Source organism: Balearica regulorum, chromosome 1 (assembly GCF_011004875.1).
Source record: "Balearica regulorum gibbericeps isolate bBalReg1 chromosome 1, bBalReg1.pri, whole genome shotgun sequence".
NCBI lineage: Eukaryota > Metazoa > Chordata > Aves > Gruiformes > Gruidae > Balearica > Balearica regulorum.
In genome coordinates, this window is record NC_046184.1 from 203,296,133 (window position 1) to 203,307,398 (window position 11,266).

Here is an 11,266-nt window from a genome sequence, read left to right on the forward strand (position 1 = left end):
TATAGTCATTGATGTGCTAGGTCTGTTAGGGAGGTTCCAGGAACACAATTCTCTCAGCTGACATGTCTGTCTGAAGCGAGAGTAGGAGCCACCATCCGGAGCCACCATCCAGATCCACCAAAGCATTTAGGTGTTATTATAATTTTACTGGTTTTACAATGGAAAAATGAATTTATGTATACCTACGTGCAATATTTAACCTTAGAGATGACTATAGCTCTGATGGGCCCAGACTTCTGCTGGTTCCCAAGGTGTCCAAATATCTGCTGACAGGTGTCCCCAGAGTTGCTGCCTTTGATGTTTCTGCGTAAGTAGATGCTTAGATCGTGTCTAAGCTCTGTGGCAGTTCAAAGAGCTGACACCTATTTTCCTTCTGGGCAAAATATGGGAGGCATCCCAGATTATACCTAATTGTTTGAGCCACACACAAAACCCATTCATGAACAGAGATACTAGGCTTCCTTTTTTCCAGTAGCTTATATGGCTTTTAGGAAAACTCAGTTAAGCATTATAAACTTAAATATTCATTTTAGCAGAGCTTGGTTTTCTGATGAGTGCCCTCTCTACCAAAGGGAGTATAGGCACAGTCTAAATCAACTTCTCCAAGTTCTCTTAAAATCACTTTTGACTCTTACACATTAAGTGCAGTTTGACAGAAGTAAGGTTTATAACTGAACTTATTCAGCATAGTCTATCAGCTGAGTAAACAGGTTGGATGTGAATCAGAGACATTGAATGAGTTCATCAGACTCATTGGAAGCTACAGCAGATGGATCACTGGTCATTTCCTGTGGGAGATGATGTCACTAGCTATCCTGCAACCAAACCTAAGAAGGGATGCAGGATTAGCTCTGGTAAAGGAGAAAAAGCTGCTAAAACTGCTTCGTTCAGCACTTCGAATTTCCTTGGAGATCTGGCCCAGTCCATCTCAATTTAATGTTGGTCATGAAGTAAATGCCCAAGGCCTGCAGAAATTCAGAAACTGTAATAAAAATGGAATTAACAGATGAAAGAAACTGTCACAGGTAGGAGAATGAACTGAGAAGCTAGGCCATCAGGGAGAAAGACATGATGCTTTTAACACCAGCAAAAAAAGTGTGATCAAACATATTTCCTTTTCCATTCATCATTTTTGTATTGTCTCTTGCAATTTCTTTTCTATTTTTAGGAAACATATAGACATAGAAAAACTTTTAAGGACTTTTACTTTTTTTTCCCTGTGATTTGTAGAAAAATAGAGTAAAACAGAAGCAGGAGAAATTACTTCAAATGAAGAATGACATTTATACAGCCCACTTCTGCTACTCAGACGAGCCTATTTTGAGGTAGGTTGGGTTTCTTAACACTTTAGTGCAGAGTGAATGTTGCTCAAGTGTGAATTTTACTTGCTATCTATGTAGGACAAAGTGTTAGATGCTCCTATGGCTTCATCTGATATCTATAAAAAGAGCTGATGTCAAAGAAAATCCTAACTTCATATTAATTGCTTCTCACTATATACCTTGAAAAATCTAAGGACCATTTCAGTTGTGAAGCTTCCCAATAAATAAAAAATATAAGTAGTTTGTGCTCTAAAGTAATAGTAGCTCCTTTATCTCATGCAGATTTTTCTTTCTAAAGTAACCTCGTTATTAGAATGGTCCTTACTTTTCTGTTCAGAAGGTGAGTTTTTCCATTGTTAAAGGGACCACTGCACATGGACCAAGTTGCAGCCAGGTAGGACAGCATCCCTGCACAGACTGTTTGGGGCAGTTATTGTTCCAGCTGTAGGGTAAAGGGAGACCATGAAAGTTTTGTTCTTAAGGTCTAATGCATTTTCTGGAGGGAATTTTGCCCCTTCTGGTTTTATATCCTTTTGTTCCTGTGGAAACCACCTTCATAACCTCATTTGAAATGGACTTGATGCCAGAAGGGTCATAAAAGTTATCAGTTGTTTATTAGATTTTAAGTAGGAAATGCAGACCCTTTTGAAATTCATAACTCATTTGGAAACACTTGCTGACAACTTCAGTGTTTAATATTTTTCCCAGCCTTGATGTGTCACTGATGTACCGCATCAGTCTTTGTTTTGACTAAGCATTATGTAATGGTAAGTGGTGTTTATAGTGCATCAGCCCCATGAGAGACAAGCCCAGAAAGCTCAGAGGGCTGTGGTTCCTTGGGAAATTTTGAAAGAAGACTTCTACAGCAAAACCTGTAAAATGTATATTGTTTAACAATGCGCTCTAGTCATTTCTAATGTGTATTCTTTATTACCTAATATGCACATCTCCTGTAAGAAAGACGCTCTTCTATCACTTGTTCTGCAACTGAGGCTTTGATGCAGAAGTCACAGCGTAACATGTGGTCCATGTAATTTAGACATAAACTGGAACCACATTAGTCCCACCCCATCTTAGAAAACTCTGTATCTATGAATGCTGTAGTACCACAGTTTTGACCTACTTGGGTGCTGCACAGTTTTATTAAGTATTCTTGCAGTAGCTGCCGACTTTTTCACTGCAGGAGTGGGTGATGTCTGTATACAGTTTGGTCACAAGAGTGCTGGTTTGAGAAAGCCTGGTTACACATGTCAAATTACTATCAGTAACAAGGCTGTGATTTGTTATTCGGCATTATCCCTTCCCAGATTATAAGTATTTTTGTTGTTTTAAGAATGAATATAGTTATAGCTCTAAAGAAATGTAGAAATATTCTATATAAATTTGGTAGTTTTGTTTCAAAATAAAAAGTTGATGTATGTCACTCTGTCACCAAACTTTGACCTGACCTATTCTGCTCTGATGTATTTTTTCACCAACCAAGTGTCTGCACCTCCTTCCTGTCCAGCTTTTGTCTGCTATTCCATCCCTCTTTTAATCAAGACTCACTCTGAGTCCTGCAGCTCAGACCCAGGGAAGTTCATCTATCAGTGGTGCCCCTTTTCTTTGTTTAAACCTTGCATGAAATTCTTCCCTTAGCCCCAAAGAATCCAGACTGCTGCAGTGAGTTAGTAAGCTTGTACACCTGCAAACTTTGTTTAACCGTAAAAATAGCCATAACTTGTCTATGACACTGGGAAACACTGAAACTATGCCACCTTTTTGATAGATATTATCTGCCTGAAAACCGTGAAGTTCATGTCGGGGGCTTATTTGCTTTTTTTTTTTTCTTCATTCTTCATTCTCCACTCTCGTGAGACCCCACCTGGAGTACTGCATCCAGCTCTGGGGTCCGCAGTACAAGAGAGACATGGAGCTGTTGGAATGAGTCCAGAGGAGGACCATGAAGATAATGAGAGGGCTGGAGCACCTGAGAGGGCTGAGAGAGTTGGGGTTGTTCAGCCTGGAGAAGAGATGGTTCCAGGGAGACCCTGTTGCAGCCTTCCAGTACCTGAAGGGGCCTACAGGAAAGATGGAGAGGGACTGTTTACAAGGGCATGGAGTGATAGGACAAGGGGTAATGGGTTTAAACTAAAAGAGGATAGATTTAGATTAGATGTTATTCTTCCCTGTGAGGGTGGTGAGGCCCTGGAACAGGTTGCCCAGAGAGGTTGTGGATGCCCCCTCCTTGGAAGTGTTCAAGGCCAGGTTGGAGAAGGCCAGGTTAAGGAGAAGAGCAACCAAAACGCGTACGTAGTTTTAACTTCTGGATAACACTGGCAATAGAGTTTCACGTCGTGGTTGTAGCGCGGAGGTAAATACTTACTAACAGTTTAGCACGGGCCGCAGCGCCAGGAAGGCAAAGCGCCGCCACTAGGGGTCGCCCTGACACCGCGTTGCAGTTCGCCTACTCCGTGTAAGTGCGCAGCGAGTACGTAAAGGGTTCAGATTCCCACAGTGTTCACAATTATTATTTTATTTTCACAGCACCAAGGAGTAGTACCTCAGGCTCGCAGACACCGAGCAGCCCCCCACGCCAGACGCTTCTCCTGCCTGAAGAGGGCGGTAGGGAGCAAGGAACCCCTGACGCTCCTGGGCAAGCCGCTGGGTTTCACCCTCGTGGTCTAGCCTTGACAAAATGAATGAAATGATGTTTCTGTGTAGGACAAGCATCACTACAACACTTAAATGAGTTACTGGATTAAATCTCATTTTGAAATGTGATCTAGACACATGGAATTCAAAACCACATGAAACCATCTGATTCTGATAAACCTCATTAGATAAGCCAGCTTTATGGTTTCTTTGAGGGTTTTTTTATGAGGAAGGGCCGAGAGAGCTGGGGCTCTTTAGCCTGGAGAAGACAGAGAGGATCTTATCAAAATATCTAAAGGGTGGGTGTCAAGAGGATGGGGCCAGACTCTTCTCAATGGTGCCCAGCGACAGCACAAGGGGCAAGGGGCACAAACTGGAACACAGGAAGTTCCATCTCAACATGAGGAAAAACATCTTTACTCCGAGGGTGACCAAGCAGTGGAGCAGGCTGCCCAGAGAGGTTGTGGAGTCTCCTTCTCTGGAGATATTAAAAAACTGCCTGGACGTGATCCTGTGCAACCTGCTCTAGGTGATCCTGCTTTAGCAGGGGGGTTGGACTGGATGATCTCCAGAGGTCCCTTCAAGACCCTACCATGCTATGGTTCTGTGAGTTACTCAAGGATATGGATAAGGTGGATCTCTGTATTATTTTTACTGTTTCAAGTGTATAGCCTTGACTGAAAGTCAGCAGAAAGTCTCCTCTGACCCAAAGTATTTAGAACAGCAGGACACAAAAGTGGAGGTTTCTCAAAGCATCTTCATACCTAACTCCTTAAATACTTAAAAATCTGGCTGTAATACAAAAAAAACCCCAAAAGTTGAAAATAAGATTTGGAATGGAAGTCAATATCTGTTTTTACCTGTAACTGAATGATGACCATGTAAGAAGGAATAAAAATTATACTCTCTTACCTAGACTCAAACAGTAGAAACTTGTCCCATTGAAATGTGATTTGCTTCATACCAGTACTTGGAAATGCTAGGAATGAAAAAAAAAATGTTTATTCCACTTTTTTTCATGTGAAATATCAATGTGCAGTAGGCTATTATAATGAAACAAAGTTCCCATACTCAAAGATCTTAAATATCTGATATTAAGGTCCTATGATTCTTGTAGAACTCTACCACATCGCGAAAATGAAAATAAATAAATAAATCAATTAAAACAATGTGAGAATTTGAACACTTTACATACTTGGTGCATACTTACGTATGGCTAACTGTGCCACTGCACTATAGAGGCTGAAATAAACTGTAAAAACAGTTTGACAGGACAGTTAAACAACTTTTCTGTTCCTGTCCATATAACCAAATTTTCCTGTTGACTTTAATCCTAAGTTTTTGAATATGGCATGGCTATTCCAATAATATCACCAAAATATAGTGAACAGTCACAGATTCACAGATTGGTAGGAGTTGGAAGGGACCTCTGGAGGTCATCTAGTCCAACCACTCTGCTAGAGCAGGATCACCTAGAGCATGTTGCACAGGATCACATCTAGGTGGGTTTTGAATATCTCCAGAGAAGGAGATTCCACAGCCTCTCTGGGCAGCCTGGTCCAGTGCTCAGTCACTCTCAAAGTGAAGAAGTTTTTCCTCATATGCAGATAGAACTTCTGGTGTTCCAGTTTGTCCCCATTGCCCCTTGTCCTATCACTGGGCACCACCAAGAAGAGTCTGGCCCCAGCCTCTAGACATCCACCCTTTAGATAATTATAAGCATTGATAAGTTCCCCTCCCAGTCTTCTCTTCTCCAGGCTAAACAGACCCAGCTCTCTCAGCCTTTCCTCATACAAGAGACACTCCAGTCCCCTCATCACCCTCGTAGCCCTCTGCTGGACTCTCTCCAGTAGTTCCCTGTCTTTCTTGAACTGGGGAGCCCAGAACTGGACACAGAACTCCAGATGTGGCCTCACCAGGGCAGAGTAGAAGGGGAGGAGAACCCCCCTCGACCTGCTGGCCCCACTTCTTAATGCACCCCAGGATACCATTGGCCTTCTTGGCCACAAAAGCACATTGCTGGCTCATGAATAACTTGTCCACCAGGACTCCCAGGTCCTTCTCTGCAGAGCTGCTTCCCAGCAGGTCAACCCCTAACCTGTGCTGGTGCTTGGGGTTATTCCTCCCTAGGTGCAGCACCCTACACTTGCCCTTATTTAATTTCATATGGTTCCTCTCCACCCAACTCTCTAGCCTGTCCAGATCTCACTGAATGGCAGCACAGCCTTCTGGTGTGTCGGCCACTCCTCCCATCTTAGCATCATCAGTGAATTTGCTGAGGGTACACTCTGTCCCCTCGTCCAGGTCATTGATGAATATGGTGAATAAGACTGGACCCAGTACTGACCCCTGGGGCACACCACTAGCTACAGGCCTCCAAGTAGACTCTGCACCGCTTATCACAACCCTCTGGGCTCTGTCATTCAGCCAGTTGTCTACTCACTTCATTGTCCACCCATCCAACCCACACTTCCTAAGCTTGCTAATGAGGATCAATCCAGTCATTGGGGTACTTCAAAATTCTAGTACTTCTGCAAACTTCTTAGCAGAGTAGGGATGACATTTAAGGATTTTATTGTTTTAGAAAACATTTTATAATATACTGACTTGTGAACTGATTTAAGTGGTCAAACCATGCTGCAGTAGACAGAATTTCAAAGGAAATGAAATACTGTTTTTTCCGTTGCTGCTGCTGCTGCTGAGCTATGCAGCTTGTGATGAAAATGCAACTGATTCCTAATGGAGTTGAGAAATAGATAGCAATTCTACATGGTTTTGTGCTTTAGGGAGGTTTCTGAACAACCATTCAAAACTACCAACTTATATCTGGATACTGGCTGGGGGATGAGTGGATTGAGAGCAGCCCTGAGGAGAAGGACCTTGGGGTCTTGGTGGATGAGAAGCTCAACGTGACCTGGCAACATGCCCTTGCGGCCCAGAAAGCCAACTCTATCCTGGGCTGCATGAAAAGAAGTGTGACCAGCAGGTCGAGGGAGGTGATTCTCCCCCTCTATTTCACTCTTGTGAGACCCCACCTGGAGTACTGCACCAAGCTCTGGGGGCCCCAGTACAAGAAAGACATGGACCTGTTGGAGTAAGTCCAGAGGAGGCCACAAAGATGATCAGAGGGCTGGATCACTTCTCCTAAAAGGACAGGCTGATAGAGTTGGGGTTGTTCAGCCTGGAGAAGAGAAGGCTCTTGGGGAGATCTTATAGCAGCCTTCCAGTACCTGAGGGGGCCTACAGGAAAGCTGGAGAAGGACTGTTTATCAGGGGGTGTAGTGATAGGACAAGGGATAATGGGTTTAAACTAAAAGAGGGTAGATTTAGATTAGATGTTAGGAAGAAATTCTTCCCTGTGAGGGTGGTGAGGCCCTGGAACAGGTTGCCCAGAGAGGTTGTGGAGGCCCCATCCCTGGAAGTGTTCAAGGCCAGGTTGGATGGGGCTTTGGGCAACATGGTCTAGTGGAGGGTGTCCCTGCCCATGGCAGGGGAGTTTGGAACTAGATGTTCTTTAAGGTCCCTTCCAACCCAAACCATTCTGTGATTCTATGACAATAAGGAAAAGGCCCAGGAGGTTTCCCCCAAAAGACCACACAAAGCAGAAGACCCAGCCAATGGTTCATGAATCAGAAAAGTTTATTTCAAGGTCAGTTTCAGACAGAGAGGGTGGGTAGTGTGGAGCCCTTGTCCAGGGCAATGGGGAGCCTGCAGCTGCCTGTGGGACCATGGCGCAGTGCAGACTGGGCCTGTGTGTTCTTCCTTGTCCTTAGGACAATGGCTTTGTGGAAAGCTGCAGAAATCTCTGGCAGAGTGGCTGCAGCAGGAGGGGATGGGAGTGCGCCATGATATGGTCCTGTCCCTGTCTGGTCCTGAGGCTGAAAAAGGCAGGATAACAAAACAAAGGGAGCAGCCACCCTGGCTCACCATGGGCAACCCTGCCCAGGGCTCTGCCAGACTCTTGATGCCTTAACTTTGTGTGAGTGTTCTGTCGAAGGCAATGAATCTCTCCGGCTGTGTGGCTGAGGACAGGAGTGTGCCATGGTCTGGTCCTGTCCTTGTGCGAGCTTCTGGCTCTGGAAGACAAAGGAGGAGCAGCCACCATCTGCCACACCACAGGCAGCCTCTGCCTCCCTGCCCGGGCCCAGCAGCCCTGCCCTCCCCTCCCTGCCCTCCTCCCTGCCCACTCGCCTCAGCCATCGCTCGCCCACCTGCTCGCCTCCAGTCTGGGCCGGCTCACCACACAGCCCTTTCCACGCCTGTTCTGGGCGGCCGTGTCCCCAGCCCCTGTGAGAAGGCCACCACCAGCGTTCTGCCCACTGTGACACGGCTGCCACATCATAGGGGGTTCCAGAGCTGGTGGAAAGCCGAGCTCTTGGCTGCCCAGGGAAAAAGGGCAGTCGTTCTTCAGCCTAGGATGGACAAAGCCCACACCTCAGGCCCTTGAGGAAAACAGCCAACATGGAGAGCCACTGTCACTCATGTCTGTGTCGGGACAGCCTCTCGCCTGGGGCTGTGGTCACCTCATGCCCCTCACTGTCCTGTCCCACCCCACCTCCCCTAGGCCTCCTCCTCACTGTCAGAGCCGGGGCAGAGTGAGGTGGATCTCAGCATGGGGATGCAGACAAATAAATGTGGTGTCTAAACACTGAGGAACAATTCAGAGGTTTAATGTACTGACTAGTGCCACGTGGGCTGTCTTACAGCCTAATAGCCTATGGATATACATGAAACTGGCAGATAGGACCTTGGAAAAATGCACTGAATGCTTATTTTAATCCGAACTGTAACACCCGGCAGTCCGCTGTCTCCATGCATGGACAGTTACCTCACACTTGGCTGCCCAGAGCAGGGTTCAGGTGTCTGGAAACAGGCTCCACAGTGTCACTCAGGTGCTGTGAGGAACCTCATTGGCCTGTAGCTGCTACAGCAGGGCAGGGCAGGGCTGGTGTGAATGTGGCACCGTGCTGGTCTGCTCAGCCTGGGGGTCTCAGACACCCCACGACCTCCCAAATGGCACTGGGTAGTTACCTGTTAGGACCTGGACACCCTGTACAGATACATAATAGTTCATATGTGTAAAGCTGCTCAAGTGGATTTTATAATCAGGCACTTTTTTCTCTTTTTCTTCAGCAATCATCCATGTCTACTGTAATCTAAAAATCTAACCCTCACCTTGGTTACTCGTGAGACTAGTGTAAGGTCTCGGTGTACTGCTACAACTGTTCATGATCAAACTGTGGTAAGACCCAGACATTCATTCTTCAGGGAAGACTCTCATCAGAAAGAGCAGATCAATGCAGGTGATTAGACCTGGAACTAAACCCCAGAGTTTATTTATCCTGCTGTTGGCTTTCATGAGTATAATTCCCTTTTCCTAGCTATAGTATATAAACTCTTTATATTTTATATTTGTATGCATGTACATGTTTATAAAGTGTTTGGATAACTATATATATAGTATAATAGAACAACAATACAATGATAATGTGTTTTTTCTGACAATTCTAGATTTGATCCACTAAAGATTTTAGCATTGTCATAGCTTTGTATACGTATAGCCTCACCATACATATACAAAGTGTTGGCAGACTCAAGGCTTGACAAAAGACAGAACACATTTACAAGAGTTCAGGTGATTTAAATCCTTAGTATAGAAAATAAATATCTAGTAATAAGCCTGAAGTGCAAAACCAGCTGTAATGAAGCACTCTTTATTATTATTAGGAACCACAAATTAGAATTGTATTATTTTAAGGCATATTAGCAAAAATGTTCCAAATGTGAGATTTGTTTGACTGAGAAACACTCTCCCAAGGGGAGTCATAAAAGCAACTTTGAAACATTTAAAACAGACTGAATAAAGTATAATTAAAAAAATCAAACTAAGAAATCCTAATGACCTGGCAATAAAAGGGACCAGAAATTTAATAATATGTTTCTAAGTCTAATTTCTCTGATTGTAATTCTTGCTATATACTATCTTCATAGATAGCTAGCTGCTAAGTCAGGCAACTGTCATACCTACTTACTAATTTGTGTTCACATCCATATAACATTTATTTTATTAAAAACAAATTTCTAAAATAATCTGTTTTCACATCAGTCATATTTTCTTTGTTATTGTCATAATGATATTGTCATGAGAGACTTACAAAAAGTAGACAACTAATTCAGTATAAAGACCATGGAAAGTTGCAGGTTATTATACCAGAGGACTCTCAGACTAACAGGGTATTCAGGTAGCAAGAAACACACAATGCAGAGCTGGTTCCTGCCGAAGCTACTAGCAGTTAGGGTAGTCTTTCAGATGTAAGAAATATCAGTACAGACTTTCAAAGCTGTTGTAATTCCATATAGACATTACAAGCCACAAACATCAGTCTTTCCTGGAAGTTTCCATTCAGTTAACTTGGTAACTGAATTGTTGAACATGACTGGTCTTAAAAGTACTCCAGTGCTTTCCTTGCAGCTTAGTGTCAAATACATAGAGAACCTGAGTACCCAGCAGCCATTGCTGCCTCCACATTTTTTAAAATCCAGTTACATGCATGTCTGAATTGTTATATACCTTTGTCCAGGTGGCTCATTATCCTGTATTTAAAAAAAAAAAAAAAGTAGGAAATTTATCTGTGTCCATCAAGTCTTGTAATTCCCAACGAACCAAAGTTCTTAGCACATACGTCACTGCTCAGTTATCCTTATCATCTCTATATCTTGGGCCCTGGAGCATCCAACCAAGAGCAAAAGTTTGATCAGAGCTGGATAATCAGCTTATTTTCATGCCGTTGAGAAGAATGAGTATATTTGGCCATTTTACAAGTGATCAGCATAGGCGGAATTGACTGCGACATTACACAGTTGAAAATTTAAGGTCAAAAGGGAAATAAATATGATATTTTTCCAGACAAAATTCTACAAAGCTCAGGCTTCTTAAAAATTACTTGGCACAAAACTCTAATTTGGGCACGGTAGTAATAATCCTGCACTGGCAGGGAGGATGATCAGATCATTCATGACAATAGTCCTCCCCATCTCTTATTTTTATGATTTCCATTATGATTCTAGCAGAGGGCTACCTCTTTGTTGGCAGAGAAGAGCATTGACTCAAGTGCGGCATATCACGTCCTAGTTTCTGTGTCTCCAGGTACTCTTCATAAACAGAATGGGTTGGCAAAAGCAAAGTGAAGTCAAACGACTTGCTCCCTCTTGGTCTGCAGCTGGGCTGGGCCCTGATTTGCAGCCAGGGAGTTTCTGCCTAGCCCCATGTTTACTATTCACAGTCACTCAACCAAGAGCGCTCCTAAATT